Source organism: Rhyacophila brunnea, unplaced genomic scaffold (genome assembly GCF_057557595.1).
Source record: "Rhyacophila brunnea isolate RB1 unplaced genomic scaffold, BYU_Rbru_1.0 scaffold_18, whole genome shotgun sequence".
Lineage (NCBI taxonomy): Eukaryota > Metazoa > Arthropoda > Insecta > Trichoptera > Rhyacophilidae > Rhyacophila > Rhyacophila brunnea.
Window position 1 is genome coordinate 13,274,421 of NW_028232837.1, and position 23,670 is coordinate 13,298,090.

Genomic DNA, 23,670 nt, shown 5'->3' on the forward strand with positions numbered 1-23,670 from the left:
ACTAACTATGTTTTGTGTGTTATATTATGTGTGTCACGTTTGTGTTTTAGGCCTGCTAAATAGTTAAAAATATTAAATAGTTAAAAATGAACCGCAAAAATAGCGAAATAAACTGAGTTTGAATGAAGTTTGATTTATACCCATATGTAAGTTGCCGATTCATTTTATTTTTTCACATAAATTAATAAAAATGAGAAAAATTGGAGAAAAACAATGCTTCGCACTATTAACAAAGTAATTCCACCATTATCTCATACGTTTTACGCCAGTTTCATATTTGGCTGACTAATTAGATTTATGAAGCTGAAAGGCCATAAGTACACCATGATTATTTGCTTTACTATTTTAAATCTCGCTAATCCATTCATTAAGTTTTTACTATCGGAAACAGTAATCTCATTAAATTCACATTATTATTTATATTATAATATTATTTACTCGTTACTCTCTACATTAAAATTATGTATTTCCAAGATTGCACGTATATAATATTAACAATAAATGTCTTAAATAGTATAAATTATACTAGATTTATTTTTGACCGATTTTATCAATGTTATTTGTAAATATAAAATTTTTATATTAACAATGGAAAAAAATGCCAATCCCGGGATTGTCAAATTGTAATCCCGAAATCCCGGGATCAGAATTTTGACTCGGGATTGGATTTCCTAGTGACACTACACGGAAGATAATACGTTTCCTAGCCCATAAGCACAATAACAATACCTTTATAATGTTAACCGTAATATTCACCTGTTATCATGTTTACTCATAACCTTATTTTAATTGGTAAAATGATAATATCACAGAATACGATATTATAATAATTAAACAAAATTATAATAATTACAATCGAAGGTGGGTGCTACGCGAGATTTTATCTCCACCTCGAAAACGGGCGGAATAATTGCATTACAATTTTAATTTAACTCAAAATTAATGCAACGTAATTCCAAATATTTTGGATTTTTGCTGTTATAAAACGTACTCATTTAAGTCTATATCTAAAATATAGTAATACATTTTCTAAAAAAATACATACATTATCAGAACAGCTCAAAATTAATTTTAAAAAAATATCCAAAATTGATATCGTAAACGAAAATCTCATAATTCATACATAGCTTTCATTATACAAAATATATTGCAAAATGTTAATCTTGACGATATTTTATACACTAAAATCTTTTTGAAAAAAGTAAGACACCCCAGGAATCGAACCTGCATCTCTCGGGTATCGCGTGGGTTTATTACTGCTTATATTATTTAATATTTAATTTTGGAAATCAAATTGAGTTAATTATCTATATTATATATATATATAAATTATAAAAACACCTCAGAAGCATAGGTACCCTAGAAAAGATCTTTAAAAAATCGACGCCAAGCTGGACTCAAATCCGCATCCATCGGATTCCTGGAAATATGCTATATCAATTTAGCCAACTGCGCCCTACCTAATTACAAAGAAATTAGCTAATAATCATGCAACGGAAACTTGCTGATATTGGTGACAGGGTTTTGTGGTTTGAATCAAGGTACTGATAATGGATACTTGGTTCCTAGCCGACGTTAGCATACCTCAGAATAATAATTGTGTGCAAACTCTATATTATAATAAAACTTGAAAATGTTACAATCTTTATTGAATATACATATTTTGAAAGGACCTCAGTGATGTTATTTAGTTGCTACCTATGCATGTTTCATATTTGATGTGTTCTCAAACTATGAATGTTCAATAAATAATGTTAGGTACATCTCAAATATTGTGGATAATTCGTTGAATATATTTTTTAAATAATAAATAAGTTAAATTCTTATTGTTTTTTATTGACTATTTTTTTTATTCAACGAATAATTCACAAGATTTAAGAATGTAACATTATAATTACTGAACATACATAATTTTGAAAACAATTCTGAGAAAATATATTATAAGTAATAGAAAAAAATATTTGCGGAAAAAACTCCGTGTCTTATTTTTTTTAAAATCTTGTGAATTATTCGTTGAATAAAAATATAGTTAATTTTAATATAATGTTTGAAAAAGATATGACGCAATATTATTGTATATTATGAAAATGGTGGACAAATAAAAATGTAATGTTTTCATAAATCACTGAGAGTGTTTTTCATTATCACCGATATAATAATTTATTATTGTTTGTTAAAAATATAACGGCGGAGGTAGCTTTTTAAATTATTACACGTCATAAGACTTCTGATAATAGAAGAATCACAATGGAATTTGTGTTTTTGTGTGTTTAAAAAATTATTTTAAAAAGCTTTTCTGTCATCGTTCGAGTTCGTAAAAAAACCCAACATTTTAGCTTTTGTAGGCCTATGGGAAATGTAAACACACTTCGAATTTCCCTCTAAAAAGAAAAAGAAAATATATAACATACACAAACAGTTATATAATAATATGTTATAATACTTGAAATACGATGATAGATGGGCGATTTTTATATCAAATCAATATTAAGATTAGGAAAATTGAGAGTACGCATATTTATATTATGTATTCAGAAAACTGGGCTACGCACTCATTATTTCGAAAAGTAGATCAACGATACTCATTTAAAAAAATTGTAGCGGTCAATGATTTCGGGCCTTGTCAGCCTTATTTCAAAATCTAAGAATTAGCAAGTCATAACTTTAACTATCATATTATAATCGTCCCGTCTACAGTCAGCATATTCTACACGCGTGACATTCTTCGACGGGTTTGACTGCCTCGGGCTTGGTTATTAAAACGTTCGAAGTTGCATTAATGCAGAGTCCAGCAGATTTCCCAATCGCAAAATATATCAACAGTGACTCTCACAACTGTTTACCGATTATTCATCTATTATAAATAGCAAGTCATAATTGATGAGTTAGTGTTCGTATCAATCAGTAATCTTCTTGTCAGGCAGATCTCAGTCTCCACATTGCTCCGCATATCATCTCATCCACTGAGCCTCGGACCTCGGACCATAACATAAGTCTTGTACCAACTGTTTATGCTGCAATAAACACTCGCTCCTCCATTCATCGGAGCAACCTCCAAACCGTCTTTTATCTCAACTCCTGAACTCCTACAAAGAGACCCGCTAAACATTTATATCTTTAAATAAACTGACCATGATAAACACAATAGTCTAGGTTTCAGATCGATACATTAACAAAAAAAATGTTTATTATTGAAGAACGTTTTATAGATCTATCATGTTTGTAGTACCGGACTGCCCCTAAGTTTTGATAAAATATATTATCAACTCATTACTACCAGAGTATTGAATTTCAATTCTCTGGAATACGAGAATTAGGCGATACATAAAAATAAGACCTATACAAAAACTGGACAGAAAACATTGCTTTTTATATTATAGTGTAGAGAGGTATGTGCGTTTGCTTGTATTTAGAAGGTTATATTGAATAACATGATAATTAAAATCGTTCTGTTTTGTGACGTTTGAAATATTTATAAAAAGAATAAAAGCATACATACGACATCTGTTTTTATTATTATTATTATTTATTACAGGAATCTATAGTATAATGTATAATAGTATAATGTACTGTAAGGTGATTATTAAGTAAGATTTTGGGACATTATAATAATTGTCAAAGTATACTATCAATTGTACTAAAGAAAAAGCTTCATTGAAAAGCAAAAAGAGTTTCTAGACAATTTTTTGAACTAAAAAAACGCCTAACGTATAAAATGAAATGGAAACTAGATACAATAATAATTAAATATTATTTCGATTTCTTGAATATTTATAAATATGAAAAAAAAACAATTCAAACGAAATATCAAAAGTTTGTGCTGAAATATTAAAATACTAAAAACAGTAACCGTATGTACGCTAAAAAGCTATTTATGCGACTAGTTATTTAGTTTTTGGTTTGGAATTACCGATAAATAAATTATTACAATTTGTCCGGACTATTTATTTATCTGCGTGAATTTATTAAATTTTAAATGCTCATCAGTCTAGATGTGTTGAATTATTTATACATTTGTTGTAACCTTACAAAAACATGATTTAAAAACTCTATGCTTGCACTCGAAATTGAAAGCATTCCAATTAATACAATAACTGTTATTATTTCGGATTTAGCAGACGAAAAATCAAGATTTAGTAAAACATATTAATTGTGATATTGCGGATTTTATTATGCTCACTTGATAGAGAAGGGGGGAATATTTTTGCGCCGGCAATCTCAAAATAAATTCGAAATATTTTTTCACAATAGTCTGTCGCTCACGTTTTGCTCAAGCAACCTATAAAATAAATAAAACTATTTTTTTACGAATTCTCAGGCGAATTGGTAAGTAAAAGAAGGAAGGCAGTGCGTGTCTAAGAAATTATTCTTTCCGCCCGAATTGTGTTTTGATGCCATTTCCAAACGGAAAAATAAATAATAATAAAAAATACCGCTAAAACATTGTCATATTTTATTTGATCGAATTCCCAGTGCGGGCTTTAATTATGAGACGTTGACGTAAAATTTAGACTTCGTTTCATTGAGTTATTCCAGTTGTGGTAATAAATCAAAATTAACCAGTAGTAAACAGATAAATCACTTAGTCGAAACAAAAGTATGTACATATAATCATCATCATCATCAATCTGAATCTACTCACTGCTGGATGATGGCCTCTTCAAGCTGTTTCCACTTCTCTCGGTCCTGTGCATTGCGTTGCCACGTACTTCCACAGAACTTTATCATTTCATCGATCCAGCGGCCTCTAGGTCTACCTTGCGGACGTTTTGTACTTCTTCATACCACTGGATGATTTGATTTGTCCAACGATTGTCTCTTCTTTGAGCTATGTGTCCAGCTTATTACCATTTAAGGCTGCTTTTAATAAACTCTATTACATCGCAAACCCTTGTCTGCTTCCTTATCCACTCGTTCCTCTTTTTGTCCTTTCGCGTTATGCCCAGCATGTACCTCTCCATACCACGTTGTGCTACTCTAAGTTTTTGGTTCTCTCTTTTACTTAGGGTTCATGTTTCACACGCATATGTGATCACGGGAAGCTCACACTGGTTGATCACTTTGCGCTTTAGGCGCAGTGGAAGGTCACTTTTGAAGACATTACTCAGGCGGCCAAAAGCACTCCAGCCTAGCTTTACTCTGCGAACAATTTACATATACAATTTACAAAATGATAATATGAATTATATTCAATTCTACAGAGTATTTTTAAGCCGATAGCTATTTCAGTAACGTTGTAACACCATTATCAATAATACAAAAATAAACGACTAGTGTACTTACTACGTTATAAAACTCACAGAATGAGACGGTATGATCTCTCTCCCCCACCTTGGGACTAGAAAAATACCTACTTACATACTTGGAAACCGCATTAATAAAAAATATATATATTCTCTTATAGGTTATAATTAAGGATCCCGAGCTATTTTTTCGATACCTATGAATCCCGAGATTGATAAACATAATCCCAAAACTTGCAGGATTGATTTTTTATCAATTTTTATGGAAAATAAAATAAAAACGAAAATATAACAGAAAAAATACTTTTAATAACAAATAACTACATTAGAAATAAACTGAGTTTGAATGAAGTTTGATTTATACCCATGTGTAAATTGCCGATTCATTTTAATATGTTTTCACATTAATTAATAAAAACGAGAAAGATTGGAAAAAACAATGCTTCGCACTATTAACAAAGTAGTTCCACCATGATCTCATACGTTTTAAGGCAGTTTCATATTTGGCTGACTAATTAGATTTATGAAGCGGAAAGGCCATAAGTACACCATGATTATTTGCTTTACTATTTTAAATCTCGATATTCCATTCATTAAGTCTTTACTATCAGAAACAGCAATCTCATATTAAATTCACATTATTATTTATATTACAATATTATTTTCTCAGTTAAACTTATGTATTTCCAAGATTGAACGTATACAATATTAACAATAAATGTCTTAAATAGTATAAATTATACTAGATTTATTTTTGATCGATTTTATCAATGTTATTTGTAAATATAAAAATTTTATATTAACAATGGAAAAAAATGGATCTCAGGATTGTCAAATTGTAATCCCGAAATCCCGGGATTAGAATTTTGGCTCGGGATTGGATTCCCTAGTTATAATATATTACAATAACATATTCAAGATTACTACCTACCTACATACTTTCTTGGGAACCGCATTTTTTACACGACTACGATGCGTGACATTACGCAGCACACTTCTCCTCATGTACATAATATAGTGTTGGTATCATAGAAATTTCACATTTCGATGTAATAGCGCATTTACACGTACAAAGATTTAGTTTCAGCAATAGTGTGTATTTTAAACTATTGCGATAATAACTGTTTACACGTCAAAGTGCTGACTACGCGATATCGTCATTTTATAGTACTGTTTGACAAGTAGTGAAATCGGTTAACCTCAAAATGAGTCTCGCGGTTTAATTCATTTTTTTACCGGCCGGTTCGTCACTACCGTTCTACTGCGGAGGCGCAGATATCGAACAAATTCAACTGTCGCGTGGAAATTCAGAAGCAACCAAACTTTTTTTATTCATACATGCAACTTGCATGATAATACTTGTGTATTTTCTTGTTATGGCCGCGATAATACGTACAATTAGCAGTAAATCCATGCACGTGTATAAGTTTACAAAATACAGAGTCAATTTTTGTTAAGCGATCGGAACTCTTGACCAAGGCGATCTCTATCAAACGTGTGAGGAAATTCGTAGTTAGTATATTGGTATAACTGGAAAAGTTTCCCCAAGAGCTTTCAGTCAATAAATTACCTACGTACTTTACTGTGTTCGCTTGACTGAGTTTTCTTTCAAGTCTGTTAGGAAATATTTCGCCAGCCGTAAGTTGATTAATATCATCATAGCTGGCTGCCAATGTAATACAATATTTGATTAATGAAACGTATGTATATAATGCGAGAATTATATAATATTATATTATTTTAGGTATATATTATTTTTGTAAGATTAATTAAGATCTTCCACATAAATCAGCAAAAACGTCAATTATTCAAGAAAACATTCCATTATAGGTCTATCAATATAATACGATTGATTGATACGATTGAGACGAGTGATTGAGTCTAGATCAATAGTACAAAACCTATTTGAAAGAACAGCACATTTCGTCACTGTTCTGGCAGAATACACTAATTCTAAAAAATTACATATTGAGTTAGTTATACCAAAATGTTCCTTATTTCAAACTTTGCCGTCTGGAAACCTTCTTAATAAATAAACAGTCTTTATTTTAAAGTCATCCTTTTTACGATTATTTAATAAACTCACATGATAGACCATTTCAAACATTTTAACAACTTCAAAGTCAAATCACTCAAAACTAGTATTCTCCAGTTAGTGTGTTCTGCCAGAACAGAGACGGTTTATCCATTTTTCAATTTTTCACGAGCCGCAGTGGGTAAAAGTGGGTAAAAATAATGATATATTACACTAGACGAAACATGCATTCCATTACTTTAAATTTAATATTTACAATAATAAGCTACTCAGAATTACGTACATATTATGAATTTGCACGATAGAACTTAATATATAGGAAATTAGAAATTTCACGTATTCAATGAAAAATTTGGTGATGAATTCCTTGTTATTTTGGGCCGCATGCGGCTCTCGGGCTGCGATTTGTGCATCACTAGACTATAGATACAATGACCCGCAAACAAATTATACACTAATTGTTTGTAAATTTTTTCCGTTCTCTTATGTTTGAAATTTTCACATTTTCAAAGATTTATTTAAGAATACAAGATATACAATAATATCAAGACGTAAACAACATGAGATTTACAGTCAAACATTACCCTCACAAGAGAGAAGATAATATAGAAAAAGAAATATATATATATTAACAAAAAAAAAAAATGATCAAAACATACTTAAGTACAATTTAGTACAGAAAAATATAATTATTTATAAGATTGATCTCTAATAAAAATTTAGTTTAAGCACTCCATATCGTATAAATGCGTTTTAATTAAAACAACATTCCTCGAGACCACGCGTCGTTTATACTGGACTTCATTCATTTTACATCGCATATAGCGCTGATCTCGTGATTTAGTTAGTACCATAGGTTCACAACCGCTGGTCTAGTGAGACCCTAATATCACTGGACTAGTTGTAATCCGACGAGAGCGTTTAATTTTTTGTGACTATTAAATTATAAAATACCCACGTACATGAATTTTTAGCCTACCTGTCATTATAACCCAAAACAAAACCTTTTGATTCCCTTTTTAAAAAACATTAATACTCGTACATCGAATAAAAATTGATCATTTTCATTCAGTATTACGTAAACTTTACAAGCAAACCCTTTCTGTTTTTATATGATGAATATAACATGTATAATGTATATATCGAGTGTGTGTTATTTCATCCCAGTTCCAATAAAAACATCCCCAATATGAAAAGATCATTCATACATCGGCGCGTAGGATTGGGAAGAAATTGTTTACATTTCAGTGGTAAAACCGCCTAACCTTTTGCTTCTTTAAATATTGGTTTTTCGAGTTCACGGTCGAATTTCTAGTACTCCAAAAGCTACCTACAGTTGGGAATCGAGATAAATAATTTTTTTACGGCAAAGCACTTGAGTTTCAAGATTTCCTACCTGAATTGGAATGCTTTCTTTAAACGATCTATATTTGTTTCTTTTTATTAATATTTTTGTAGTAGAATCGGTTAATCGATTTTATTGAATACTTTTCTACCACAAAAATAACAGTCATATTTATATTGATTAGATAGTATCAGGAAACACAAAAATAAGGGTAGTGGGTTACCTTCCGGGAGAGGTAGTAAGAAAGTATACTTTTTCCGAAATACGGGGTAAACTTAAACGGTTGCATGTAAGTTGTACGTATGCAGTTCATCGTGGGACACTTATTCGTGCGCCGCAGTACGTGAAACATGAGTTTTCCATAACATTTTATCAAATGACGAATTCTTCGTTGAACATTTCACGGTGGAATACATTTGTACGTATCTTACAAAATGCGGCGATAGTTTGCAAATCGTGCTGTTCCAATTAGATTAACCTTAACCTAACCTAACTTAACCTACTAAAGACATCTCATAAAATTCACCACATGTTGTAGCATACCTACAAATATACTCCATGGTTAAATGTTCAACGAAGAACTCGTCATTTGATTAAATGTTACACGAACTCATGTTTCACGTATAGCGGCGCACGAATAGTTGTCCTGCGGTGAATTGTTTACGTACAAATTTCCGGATACGAACTTAAACACGTGTATAATGGCAACAGTAACGTCTGTATCGTAATAATGCTTTAAAGTATGACATGTAAACGAAACGCGCCTTCAATATTGATAATATTTGAGAACACTCTGGAGGCTTTGTATATCTTGCGTTTTGTGGCTTCAAAACCTTGTTGTATGGCGACTGGCTTTTGCATTTCTATCTTATTAATCTCTTCTGTGATTATTACTGATTGCCCGCGACTTTATCCGTGCGAAAAATGGAAAGAAAACTATGTAAATATCTACATATATAGAATGATGAAAAAGATGGATTCGATTTTAATGTAATTTATTCACCTATTATGATTTTTTTTAACTCAATGACAAGACAGCGGTTGGATCTCGGGGCGCGCTTCTCTGCCCAGGCGTTACATATAAATACCCAATCGGTTCCTTTTGATAAGTGTGTCAGTATCAAATTAAAATACACAAATAGAAGCCATTGTCCTTATTAAAGGAAAGAAAGTACGCGGCCGCCCAGAGTCTGCGTTCAAATGGATAATATGTTAAATTTCGATCACCATGCCAGGATCTAGGTCCACAAGGCCAGCACGGCCTTCCAGAGAGTTGGTCGTACGGTTGGTGATGATTGGGGACTAATGAGAAGAGCACTAAGAATAAACTATACCATTTTCAAGGGGATCCCTGACTGTGCTGCTAGCGTATGGTACATGCGTATCCACAAAAGTTTTAAATTTATAAACATTCTTGTGGGCAGCGCAGTGCGCTGTTGTCATTAAGAGCATACTTCAGTGAAACGGCAAATAATTTTCAGCAATAGGTGAGACGTAATTTCACACGCGTTGCCAATTGGAGAGCGATGGTCGACCTGTGAGCACGTCAATTTATTTTTTGATGGCGTCGGAGGAATTAATTCTTAAATCGTGTAAAGATGACTAAAAAACGTTACGTATTTAATCGAAAAACAAAACATGTCAATGAATATATTATTAGTATTACTTAAATACATAACATTAAATTGACTCATGTTGAATTGTTATAACACACTATGTTTTGTTCGTCACGCGTCGTTTGCACAGTCTGCGTGTCGCGTAGTCACGATCGTTTTAGACCATGTCTCAGCTAAAGTATAGCCTTAACTAAGAACTATATCCACAGACGCGAACTCTTCCTCTTGATAGGCACATATAAATAATGGGTGCATCCACGGTGCTCTTCAAAGGTGAGAAGGTCATTGTTGGTGACCTTTACCTTACTGAAACACAGTACAATTAAAAAACATTTTTAGATTCACGTAAAGTATATATATTTAATTCATACTTAACCATTCAGTTGTCGTAATAGTACCATTAAACGAGTCCCGCAAATAAAACGGCAAACCACTGACCGCAACCCCAACAAAGTTATCCCTTCATTTGCTGTACATGGATACAAAGGGACAGCTTGTAATTACTGCAACCCACGCTTTTGTGTTGTTCAGGGGTACTTAACTATTGAATGTATAATATTATTAGGAATTTTTTGGTTTTTTATTCAATCTGTATTTTTGCAACCTGCCTTCATTTACCAAACGAAAAAAAAACTGTAATTTATATCTTCCATAAAGCTATCGCATGAATTTCATCAAAATAACATGTGGTTATTGTAATAAATACATGGAAACAAAGATTTAAGTGCTACCATCTGTCAATTCTCAATGGTATAAATTACAAATTACATTAAACTAATTAATTAAAATGGTGCTGGAGACGGGTTTTGAGAGTTTTGTAGACTGATAAATGGAACTATCATCTGCCAACTCGAGAGTCGAGAAATACTCTCTTCAATTTGTGTGTGCTGAATATGTAGCACGTAGGAAAGATGGCAACTTGAAACATTCGTGGTTTATGATCAAACCGAAAGTCGGAGAAATCGGGGAAATGCTCTTCCCAGATAAACAGACAAAATGAAATCACACTTGACTGAGCTCGCCTGATAAAAACCCTTCACCTACATCCCACATCCCACATCAACAATCAACCGCTGCTATCTAGCAACATTACAAGTCGTGGTGGATTGTTGAAAGTGTATTATTTTCTATAAGTTTTATCTTTACTTCCGGAAACTTTTGAGATATCGAAACGAAACTTTATTAAATTGCAACAAGGTACAATATACTATCTAATGGTGAAGTTTTTAGATTGATAGCATCGCAAAAAGTTAGTTTTAATGGAAGAAAGCTGTATGAGGACTAAATGTTTCGAATGCAACTATACTATGTAGGTACCAACATTTTCGTATTCAAGCTGTGAACGTTTCAGTAGTAATTGGTTCAGTAGTTTTTGAGTTATAATCACATAACATATTAATAAGATAGAAATACGAATGTAAATCGTCATAGTTTTGCTTTGTGACGGTTAGCTCCAATGACATTATTAATGGACAACGCACTCAGTACAGTAGCTAGCAGGTAAATTCGCGCATAGTGACATTTGCACATGTATAGGTAGACGTCACGTGACAAAATTTCGCAATTTCCATTATGCGATATCACGCATCGGGAATTCATAGCAATATCACCTTTATTGTAATGGCGTTAAAACAGTGTTTCCAGTGTCAATGTTTATTTGAGTGAGCGATATTGATATTAAAATATGAATTATGCCATTTGGCATCGGGAATTTATAGCAATATCACCTTTATTGTAATGGCGTTAGAACAGATTATGCCATTCGGCAGACCCGACAGAAAAGTGAGTGTTATTTTTTTTCCAGATGCTTCGTCCATATTAATGTCATTGGTTAGCTCACAAAACAAAGAAATACAATTCCTACAGAATATCTTCAAATATTACAAATATTCAATGCATATTTCGTTTACGTGACAATCTTTAATAAATATTATAATACATATTCTTTTCCTTTCTTGGTCGTTTCGTCGGGGCTAAGGATCATAACCACCTTGAAAGTCAGTCATTTTGTGTACAACAAGCCTCTCAGTAACCTCATTCACTTGGTCTCTCCATTACGTGGAGTACCCCAATGCTCATATTTTACCTTTCTTGTAAACTATATAGTATAGGTTATCTGGTCTGCGCCGAATAATGCCTCCATCTTTTTTTTTGATTTAGACAAATATTGAAAATAACATATTCTTTAACACGTGTTTAAGTTTATCGCATATTTCTCCATACTCATAAATTATACATGCTTTATTTTTGTATTTCCTGTTTACTATGGAACAAGCAGACAATTTTAAAAAAAACTGTACTTAAATGTCATGTATATAATACAAATATTTCAAAATTACATACATATATTTCAATTTTATTATTAGCGCCCACGGTGGCTGCGCGGCTTAAGCGTTGGACTATCACGCCGTGGGTCCTAGGTTCGAATCCTGGGTCTGGCAAGTACACATATTGTTTTTCAATTTGTGGTATGGACCTAATAGGTTGAGCAAGTGGATGACATCCATTTCTCGTAAAAAACAAAATCTGTTAATACAAACCTCTACACTGTGGAGGCCCATATTATGATCCTATTAGGATCGGACATGGTCGAAAAAAAAATTAATCATGGTATATGTATATACTAAAACCAGTCTTTCTAGCTTATTAAACATACTGTACTTTGACAATAAAACAATTTATTCTCAAAGACACTTTGTTAGGGGTAAAAGCTTGTTAGATGCCCATATTATATAATAATGTTCTATGTTTATATAGAGAAAACATCTATTACTTACGTAAAAGTTTCTTCAAAGGACGAAGCTTTCAATCTGATATGCTGTGTTTTTCTTTGTATGAGAAAAGCTTGGATGCATCACTGTGCTTCGTTATTTTCCCTCTTTTGTCTCATTCCGCTGGGGAGGCTTTGCAAAACTACCTAGGTACTAGGTAGGTACGTATCTGTAAACAATTCGTCAGAACCTCATTTAGACAAAGAAATGCCATTAGACAAACCGTAAATATTGTGGGTATGCATAATGAAATATATATTATACACAAAATAAACTATTGTTTTCATTTGTTATTGTCTAATCATTTAAAAATTGTTGAAAAAATTGATTAAATCAAACGAAAGCCGTGTTATAAATATAATAATTACAAGATAAAAAGAACTTTTTATAAACCACGTTTTTAAATTTTCTGTTGAATCATATAAACTTGACAATTCTAGTATTAATAATTTAGACAAATAAGGCAATTGTCAACAAATCATTTTTTTGCCATTTTGCAACAAACAAAATATAGAATACTGAAATGTCATTTTGATTTCCATAATAACGCACGTATATATTAATAATTTCGTTGCTAGGACCACCCCCTTAGCAACCAATAATAGTGGATTGGATTACGGATTTCTTCCGAAATAACTTTTCATACAAAACAGAATTAACTGAAAAATAATTCAATTCTACTTAATAAAGATGGCTAAAAGTATTAAAAGAATGCATTGGCATCGTGTTCTGATATATTCTAAAAGTTTAAAATGTCTAGCTAGTCGGGAAGTTAGTTAAAAATCGATTGCAAGATTTGTACTGGATAAACAACCACCGGATAAACAAGAATACGAGCTAAGAAAAACGTGGTAAAAATGACGCTAATAAAAGAATTTATAGCGATCAGGAATCACAGAAATAATGGGAAGTGTGTTACCTTGTAGTGTCGGTGAGGTAGTAACAAGTTTTAAATCTTTAGTGTGCAGAAATATGGGATAAACTTAATCACCGCGTGTTAAATAATATGTATCGTAATTTACATTGAAGTTTGTCATGTAAACGAATCGCGCATTCAATGTTGGTAATATTTTAGTACACTCGGTGCCTTTTGGTGTTTTTTTTGTTGCGATTTTTGGCATGACTAATAAACCAACCCCGGCTTCAAAACTTTGGTCCATTACGACCGGCTATTACATTTATATCTTATTAATCTATTTTGTGGTAGCGATGTTCAAAATTAATGTGCTACAAATTCATTTGCTAGGGATGCTGAGATAAAAACTCATTGCCTTGACTGCTAGATTAAAAGATTTTTTTATACAACGAACCAACAGGCGTCCAATGCTTAAGAGCCCACATACCCCACGTAGGTCAAAATGGAGATTTTTATGGTATTTTCAGAGCATAATCCTGGACATTCCTTAAACGTTATAGATAGTCTATTTATATAATTTTGAAGCCTTATTATCCTTTATATTTATTTTAAACATTAAATTTGATGACTGCATAAAGTGCTTTTATTACATAAAATAGTATTCTTTTAAAGCTCACGATCTAATGTTTTGGAATATAGTTATATTTCTGTACATCCATGTGCATTGGTGTTAAGATTTTTTAGGTTTATTAATTTTTAAACGCATTTATAAAACCATCAGTAAAATAAATGTTAACATTATATTGTGAAATATTTACGATAAAAAAATATATTTTATAATCTCTGTGATCCCAAATTTAACAAGAATTAGGCATTTTATTATTCAAAAAATGGGCACGATTAACACATTTGATGATAATTCTAAAGATAGGTACTGATTATAAAAGAATAAGGTTTAAGAATAAGGTCGTATTTTTTTGGAATACGCCATTTCTATTGGCATTTCCCAGTGGTTAAGCTATAACATACGGCCGTAGCCATAAATTGACCAACGATAATGAAGTAGGGAGTAAGATCATATTAACCCTGTCCTAATACAGGAAATAACATGCTGCTGCGTCCGTTTTTCCTCTGACCCCATGCCTATCATACACCACCCGTTGCCCAAATAATTAAAAAAAAAAAAAAATGAAAAAGATGGAAAATACCAGTTCATAATATCAGCCAATCAATGTTTTGCTTAAAGATCGAATCGTTTAATCGACTAATGTCACATCATTCAAAGAGAATATATATCCAATTATATATATAATAAATAATAATAGGACGGTGTGTCGTACGTAACTTTGTAACTAATAATAACGGCATTTGTGTCTTTATAAAATTGTTTATGCATATTTTCACAACACAAAATGACATGCAGGTTCTCGGAGTTTGTATTCTCAGCGCTACCTCATTGGCCGACAGTCTGAAGGTAACTTACAGTCAGTCCTACATAAACCTATAAATTTTCATACTAATTATTCATTTCGTAATTAGTCTTATTATTAAGCCTTATAGCACCTGTACACATGTGCTTATTTTAAACTGTCATGACAATAACTGTTTACACGTAAAAGTGCTGACTGTCTCTCCAATCTCATTCTTCAAGAGTAAGCGAGACGCGATGTTGTCATTTTATACTACTATTTTGACAGCACGTATTGAAAATCAGTTAACCTCAAATGAGTAGTTCGTTTTTTTACCGGCAGGTTCGCCAATATTGTTATACTGCGTAGGCGCAGATTTTACTTGCGCGGAAAAAATCCTATCACAATTTGGAAGCTTCCAATCTTGTTTGATTTATGCACGCAATCTTGCCAACTGCAGGATAATACATGTTTCCCCATACATATTCTTATTGTGCACAGTACATCCATGTACGTGTAAACGGGGTATTACATTCGTAATCTTCAAACTAAAGCAAGATAGAATTGTCATGGATCAATCAAACAAAAGCTTATAACAAGCAACCATATTTGTAATAATGTTAATATATTTATTAATATTCCACGCCCTAAAAGCAATCACTCCGTGACAATAATTGAACAACCGCCCGTCACCTGGGGATGGTCCTGACCCCACCACTCCCCTATGGGAGATGTCAAAAACAGAAGTACCATAATTACAAACATTTTCGTTCAAATTAAATTTTGTTAATGGATGGCCTTTTCGTTTTTTTTTTCACGCGACCGAGCGTTTAAATTGTGCGATATTATTTTTGGTGGGGGGCGGGGTATCAAAAAATTTGACAGCATGATCCTAATTAATTGATTACTAGTGCTGAGGCTGCGTCGCTCTTAATTGATTTTCTTTTAAAATAAAAAAAGTGTTATTTAATTTAAAATTCTTCACTAAGCACTATTTTTTTCACTAATGATGCCGTCTATAAAATTTCAATCAAGTTTTTAAAACTTTTTTGACGACGATATAAGATAAACTCGTTAATTTAAGGAATCAATTAAAGACCCTCGCACACTGTGCGTAATTGCGGAAATTAAATATGTAATCGTTGCATGCAGCGGCGATTTTCCTTGACGCACATGACACAATCGATTCGACAAAATAATTCAAAAAGCGGCTCGAAACAGTTCATACCAGTCATACAAGTTTTAATTTATACAAAAATCTTAAAACGATCCGCATTTATCATCAATTCAGTATAAAATATTACCCAAATCATAAAATAATCTTGCAACTAACACCGAAGGGCTCTTTAACAAAACCACTCAAATACACAACAAAATGTGTCAACCCTGTCATTTTTTAATAATTATATTTAGTTTCATGATGTGATTATATGAAAGAGATACATTGATATTTTAACTGGGTACGTCGGTAGTAGGGATTTATAGTTTTAAATAAATCTTGAAATATTGAGTTGTTTTATGGCTATTAATTTATTTAAGTGAAACCATTAATTATCTACGTGGCAGACATGACCTCTTCTGGATGAGACAGGCTCGTCGCGTCAGGTTTATCAGGCAATATTAGCGAAGACTGCGAGACTAATCAATGCACTTCCTAGAGATATATATATTTTCAGTGATGTACTGAGTATATTTTTTTTATAATTTTATATTATTGTGCACTAACATTAATATATTTTTCTTCCTCTTCTGTGACTATTGCTTATTTTATATTTTTATTTATTATTCTTGATTTTCTCAGGTTATTTTTTAATTTAAGTTGTCAACGTATTGAACTCTGTACACACCGTTTTGTTTTTTAAATAATAAAAGTCGTAAATAGCACTGACAATCGGTCAAAAGCGGGAAAGACGATGCGGCTGAATTTAATTCCACACCGCATAGTGTGACCAAGCCCTAATACTTTTTCCTTCAATAATCTTTGGTTCTGCTTAAATGGATTAATAGAATTTCGCAACTGCGTATATTGCCAATTTTTATACATAATCATAAAATCTATGAATAGCAGCCATAAACTGCATCGAAGAAAAATACTAGCTGATACACAGAGCAGATGTTCACTTTATGTGTTTATTTTGGAAAACGTATACAACTCTCGAACTTAATGTTTTCGGCGATGTGTTGACTGCTCTTTCTTGAACTAATCTTTGAGTCTGCTAAAATGATTGCCAGAACATAAACATGTCTAAATAATAAAATGTAATAAAATAATAAACAAACTACAGGAATTCGATCTTTTTGACTACGTATTTCACCTTTAACTATTAGATATTCTTACTTTTCTCATTGTTAATCTGTCAACTGTAAGCACGTAGTTGTAATACTGAGGGGTAGCAAATCTAATAATAAACAACTTGTTCGGATAATTGTTTATATTTTAAAGAACAAGTCAGATAACGTACAGATTATAATATTTTTTTCTATAAGTAAATTATAAATGTTAATTTTCGAGAATTAAAATCAAGCTGCATAAGGAACGAGGTCTGATCGTTCTCAATCATTATTTCCAATGCACAACTTAAGGTACCTAAGCTTTGATTTCTCGAAATATAGGAACAGGAAAAATGTTTGTTACATACACAGAACAAATAATAAATAGAATACCGATAGGCTATATTCAATACGCCGCATGTTGATGCTGGGTTTTTGAATGTGTGAGAGTTCTACGAAAATGAAGCACGCATTATGCACGTGCAATAGTGTGTGTAATACACCAACATTAAATGAGCCCAAATGCATAAACCGAGAGCAGTTTACAGTATTCGACTTACAACGTATTCTTGACACGTGTGTAAGTTTAACCCGAATTCTTCTTTACCCGAGTCGGATACCTGCTATCGCCTTACCCGTTGAGTATTTCAGTTCCCATTATTTCTGATTTCCCTGGTTACATAGTACCTTATAGGTAATTTTGAACATTTATTTATAACACCATTTTAATAAAACGTAGTATTAATATTTGTTTGCGTTGCAGCCAACTCCTTTGAATAATATGGTCAGAAGCAAGTTCCAGGCTAATCCTCTTTAGGTGATAAAATAATGAAAATAGTCCAGCTTCAATACCTTGGTCCAAAGTAATTAGTTCTGTGATAAAATACGTATGTACGCGCGTTAGAAGTTATACTTCTTTGGCATAACAAATCAAAATCAAATCTTGTGATAAACTAGATTCTTTGACTAGCTCTTAATTATCGTGTTAAATTACACACTCAAGAAAAAGGACCGCTCATTGGAACACCGTTGGTTTATTTCTATACACTTTAACTTATATTACTAACTGACGTTTAATCGTTTGTTTACGTAAGGAATTGCAAATGGCCGACAATAATAAATTCGCTGCCTAGGCAATGGAACAATTCTATACTATAATATTATACTGTATAATCGTCACCAGTGCAGTATCATAATGTGGCGTAAAGGTAGTGTGTTCGGCTGAAAACCGAACAATCTGTGGTTTGATTCCAATCGAGTGCATTTTTTTTCGTGTGAAAAAATAAATTATGTGTTAGGTACATGTCACACGCCAAAAATACATTCTGATTTCCCAAACGCGCTAAAAGAAGAATAACTTCAAAAAATGTTCGAAAGTTGTGTAAAAACATTGTTATGTAAATATTTATAATGTTATGTTACGAATGAATGTCCGCTATGGATAAGAGAGATCGCACACAGAATTATAATTAAAAAACCTTCAAATTTTATTAAAATTTTTGTTCTAGAAAATGGAATAAATATCAATTTTTACATTACACTTTCATAATATTATAATCCACTTCAGTACAGTACAACCGATTAGCTTAATCACTTTGTTTTTTTTTTGGGAATTTTCCCGCCATTTTTTGCCTTGCCTCTTAGTGAAAACAATTACATCATTACTGAGTCCCGTCGCTGTGAAATACACGCAGCGTGTCCCTTTTTGTCGTGCCCCATTTTGGAAACTCTGTTGCATGTAGTGATTCCGGTCGTATTTCCAAAAAGAGATAAATTACATTAGTTTGGAGTTTGGAGGACTCTTCATCACCAACTACGCCTGTACGTATTTTAGGGCATATACCTTTAATAAGCGCTCGAAACGGACAATATTACGTACCGGAGGGCTCGATAATTTTTCCAATAGATTAACATAATCTTTTTGTAATAATTTTATGTATTAGTAATGTTATACACGACGTTAACCCGTTGGCGACAATCGGCGTCAATTTAGCGCCGCTGATACAGGATGCAGGACATGATGAAAATAAAACATGTTCAATCATATTTTGATTTTTTTAAAGTTGAAATTACTAAATAATAGATGTAGCTATCGTATTATTATGTTACTTATAAATATATAATCTAATATTTTTTTAAAGAATTATTTGATTTAGAAAATCTATGTTAATTTAAATTTGTCAAAATTATCGATACCATAGTTCAATAGGGGAACAATTAAAAAAACCTCGTTTCAAGATAACGGCGTTTGAATTTTTTGCAGAAATTTTTGTTTTAATTGTAAAGCCTTGATTTTGATGAAAGTGTATGTTTTTTATATTTAATTTAGTGGAATTCATCAATGCACAATGAAATTGTACAATTTAATGAAGAATTAATGAATAAATTTGATTATATAACAGAATTACTGATTAATCTCAGAAAGCGTTATCCGATTTCATGACACATTGAAGAAATTTTTGAATATTTTTTTGCTGAATTATAAAGAGAAGATTTTTCTACGTCGAATTGCATTCTTAACTCAAAACCTTTAAATTTTGAGTTGTTCCCCTATTGATCTATGGTATCGTTATGATCATTTCGGTAGGTATGGGGTCGTTGAAAGAGTAAAAAACATCATATGGCCTTCTAACTTTTAATTATCTTAAGGAGTAATATATTTAACTACAGTTTTAGTACCTATCATTATTCTATCATTTAGTTATATCATGGAAAAAAGGTTAAAAACACAATAACTATATTTAACATGTTTTCTAGATTCCACTGATATATAAAGTTAACTTAAGAAGAATTCAATACCTACAAATAATATTATATTATGTGTTTTGTGAATACTAACAAAATTACGCTGACGTTGGCGCGTCAGCTTATAATGCCGTGGCTCCCAGGTTTGAATCCTTGTTCTAGCAAATACACATATTATTGTTTTTTAATTTGTGTTTGAGTCAGAATATGGACTTAATAGGTTGAGCAAGTGGCTAACTTCCATTCCTGATAAAAACAAAAATCTGTTTAATACAAGGCTTCAATATTCTACTATACCTACCTGTCGTTTCGTGACGTATAATATCTGAATTATTGAAGTTTTTTTTTTACTAAATCATACTAATAATATCGCTTATCTTTGTAATTAAGAAAATAAAAATCCCTCGCATTAATAATAATTTTTATTTTCGTGTCTTACAATATTTCGGCAGATGTGTGAGTGACCGGAATAGTTAAGCGAATTAGTCTCTGCAGGAACAAGAAATATGGGATCCTCTAATAACTTTTTACGGTGGTTTCTGGCTTACCTACGTTTTACGTGGGCGAGTTTTATGTGCTTTTTGGATCTCAAATCATCACACTAAGAGCCTTAAAAGTGGCTGCCATCTGCCGTTCTTGAATTAATTATTACTTTTTACCTAGACACTCGCGACTGGATAGTAATAATAATAATAATAATAATACTAGTTACATCGTCTTACCTCAATTATGATGTTTTATAACGTATCCCGAAAGCTTTCAACGCCATAAATCCAATCTGGAAATAAACCTAATGTACAAAGTGAATATATTGCGATGTACATAATATACCCACAATCTACGATGCTGCGTGTTCCATTGTCAATATCTTTGTTGAATATACCTACTAGAAAAAATCTTTTATAAAGATACGACGTCCGACGGGATTCGAAACTGTATCCACTGAATTCGCACCAATATGCTTTACCAATTGAGCCACGTACGTCTTATCTAATTACGACGAAATTAACAAGCAGTTTTGTACATCTCGAATTACGTACGTTAATCTGATGTTGTGTTTTAAATCAAGAATGTTCAAAAATAATTTAAAAACTGCTAAATTTTAAAACGGATATTATACATACGAGAAAAAATACGACGCCCGATGGGATTCGAGCCCATATCCACTGAATTCGCACAAATGTGCTTTACCACTTGGGCCACGTTACGTCCTATCAAATTACCACTAAATTAAATAGCAGAGTTATAAATTTTTTGTATTGAAAATCAACAATGTAACATTATTTTTATTGAACGACATAATTTCAAAACTCCTCAGATATTATACCTATAGTACGAAAACATCTTCTTGGCTTAGTTGTTTACTAAATGGGAGGAGCTTGTTGGTTTATAATAGAAGTGCGGCTAAAAATGGGCGGGGCATGTTAGTTCACAGTTTTAACACGTAGCCAAGAAGATGTTTTCGTACAGTACTAGAAAAATTCTATGAACTTTAATAATTGGATCCCGTATCTACTGGATTCGCACCAATAAGATCTACCAATTGAACCACATGCATTCTATCTATTTATGACAAAATTAACTCGTAGTTTTTTCACCTTGAAGCACTTATAAATCCCATTCGCTGTGGACCTTTTAATTAATATTTAATTACTACATTTTAATTGTTGGCAATCGGATTTTATGTTTTAAATGAAGGTATCAATAACCTCAATTTTAGTTATAACGTACTTGCATTTGCCAATATATTTTTATTTTTGAGTATGTAGATAACATACTTTTAATTATTGAACATTCATAATTTAAAAACGCCTCAGTTATATACCTACTGTAAAATATCTTACACCCGACGTAACCCGAACCCATGTCCACTGTTTTTGCACCAATGTGCTTATTTTAATCCTCTTATTTGTCATATCATGACGTAATCCTTGACTTTCACCTTTCTCCTATCCTGCGTTGCTGTCATTCATATAGACCAGACATGTCCACCTTAAAATAGGGTGTGATCTACTGTCCAGTCTCAAATCTGACAGTAATCCACCACACTGTCCCATTATTGTCATTCTTTAATTTAAAAACAAACGTTTTTTTATTACAATACGGAATATAACGTAACTCGATCGTTTCGATGATTATAACGTGAAATAACTGTTAACGTAAATGATTCAGTTAAAGTAAAATTTATAAAAGTAACTTTGTTTTAAAACTATTGCGGCGTCAATTACATTGAGCTACTTTACGAGCTGTTTGTTGACGAATTTAGAAGCGGGCGATTCAGCTACTGCGATTGTGATGATGACACACAAAACCCCACAGCCACAAGCCAGCGACTATTTTGACAGAACGTAGTTCGTTTTTTTACCGGGAGGTTGCTAATACGCTCTACTGCGCAGAGTAAAGTTGACCGGCTTTCAACTTTTCTTTGTAGATTGTTTACAATCTGGTTGTTAGCTTGTTCAATGATTACACTGGGCGACTTTGCAGGCAGGTTGTAAATTCGCCAACAAGCACTTCGTAAAGAAGCTTAATGTAATTGACGCATTATGTACTAAAAATGTTGGCTTTTGCAAATGCTACATTTTATCTATAGGGTCTTTAAATTGTTAAGAATATTAATTATTTAAATGGATAAATCATTACAAACTTGACCATTCAAGTGTATAAAACACTTTGGAAGCGATTTAAAATAATTATATGTACATGATTACCATTTTCCCTGAGTGTTTATATTTTAACGTGTACATATACCAAACGAATTTACACTTAATACTTGTAATTAAATTATCATGCCATCGTGCATTATTTTAAAAGCACGGAATAACTTAGGTAAAGAATATTTCAAACGCTTTCATCATCAGTGATGATTCCATTCATTATGATTCTAGTGAATGTAATTGAAGGATGGAAAAATACTAACCCCGGAAACTATTTTAATTAGTTTACTCTTGCGTTATCTCGATACCAAACGTAATAAAGAAACCCCTTTAGCTATACAGAGCTAATATTGTATAAAAGTGAGGCTGAGAAAATTGTACTAAAGTGCATAATTAAATTAGCTACAGATTGTTTCGAATTTTACCATAGCATTTATTATTTTATTATAGCAAGACTGACATCCCGTGGGGGTAGGCAAGTCAGGAACTGCATAGGAGCGGCACATTACGAAAGGCGGCAAATTAACGAATACGAGTATTACAACTTTTGAGAGTTCGCTTCGTTAAAAATTACGACATAGTTAAAAGAAATGGAAGCATAAAAGTTTCTGGCAACCTACATGTACTAACTCGTATTGTAATAAGTACTTCCGAAAGGGGCCTCCAAACCTGTCAGTGTCTCAGACTTCCAAATACCTTAAAGCACCGCTGTTTGAGAGTAT

At 32.2% G+C, this 23,670-nt stretch overlaps 1 protein-coding gene across 2 annotated transcripts in view; it reads left to right on the plus strand.

Annotated features, from left to right (window-relative positions):
- The window catches only part of LOC147073229 (CUB domain-containing protein 2-like), a 314,685-nt gene that overhangs the window by 194,662 nt on the left and 96,353 nt on the right, over positions 1-23,670 (plus strand). The window lies entirely within an intron of this gene.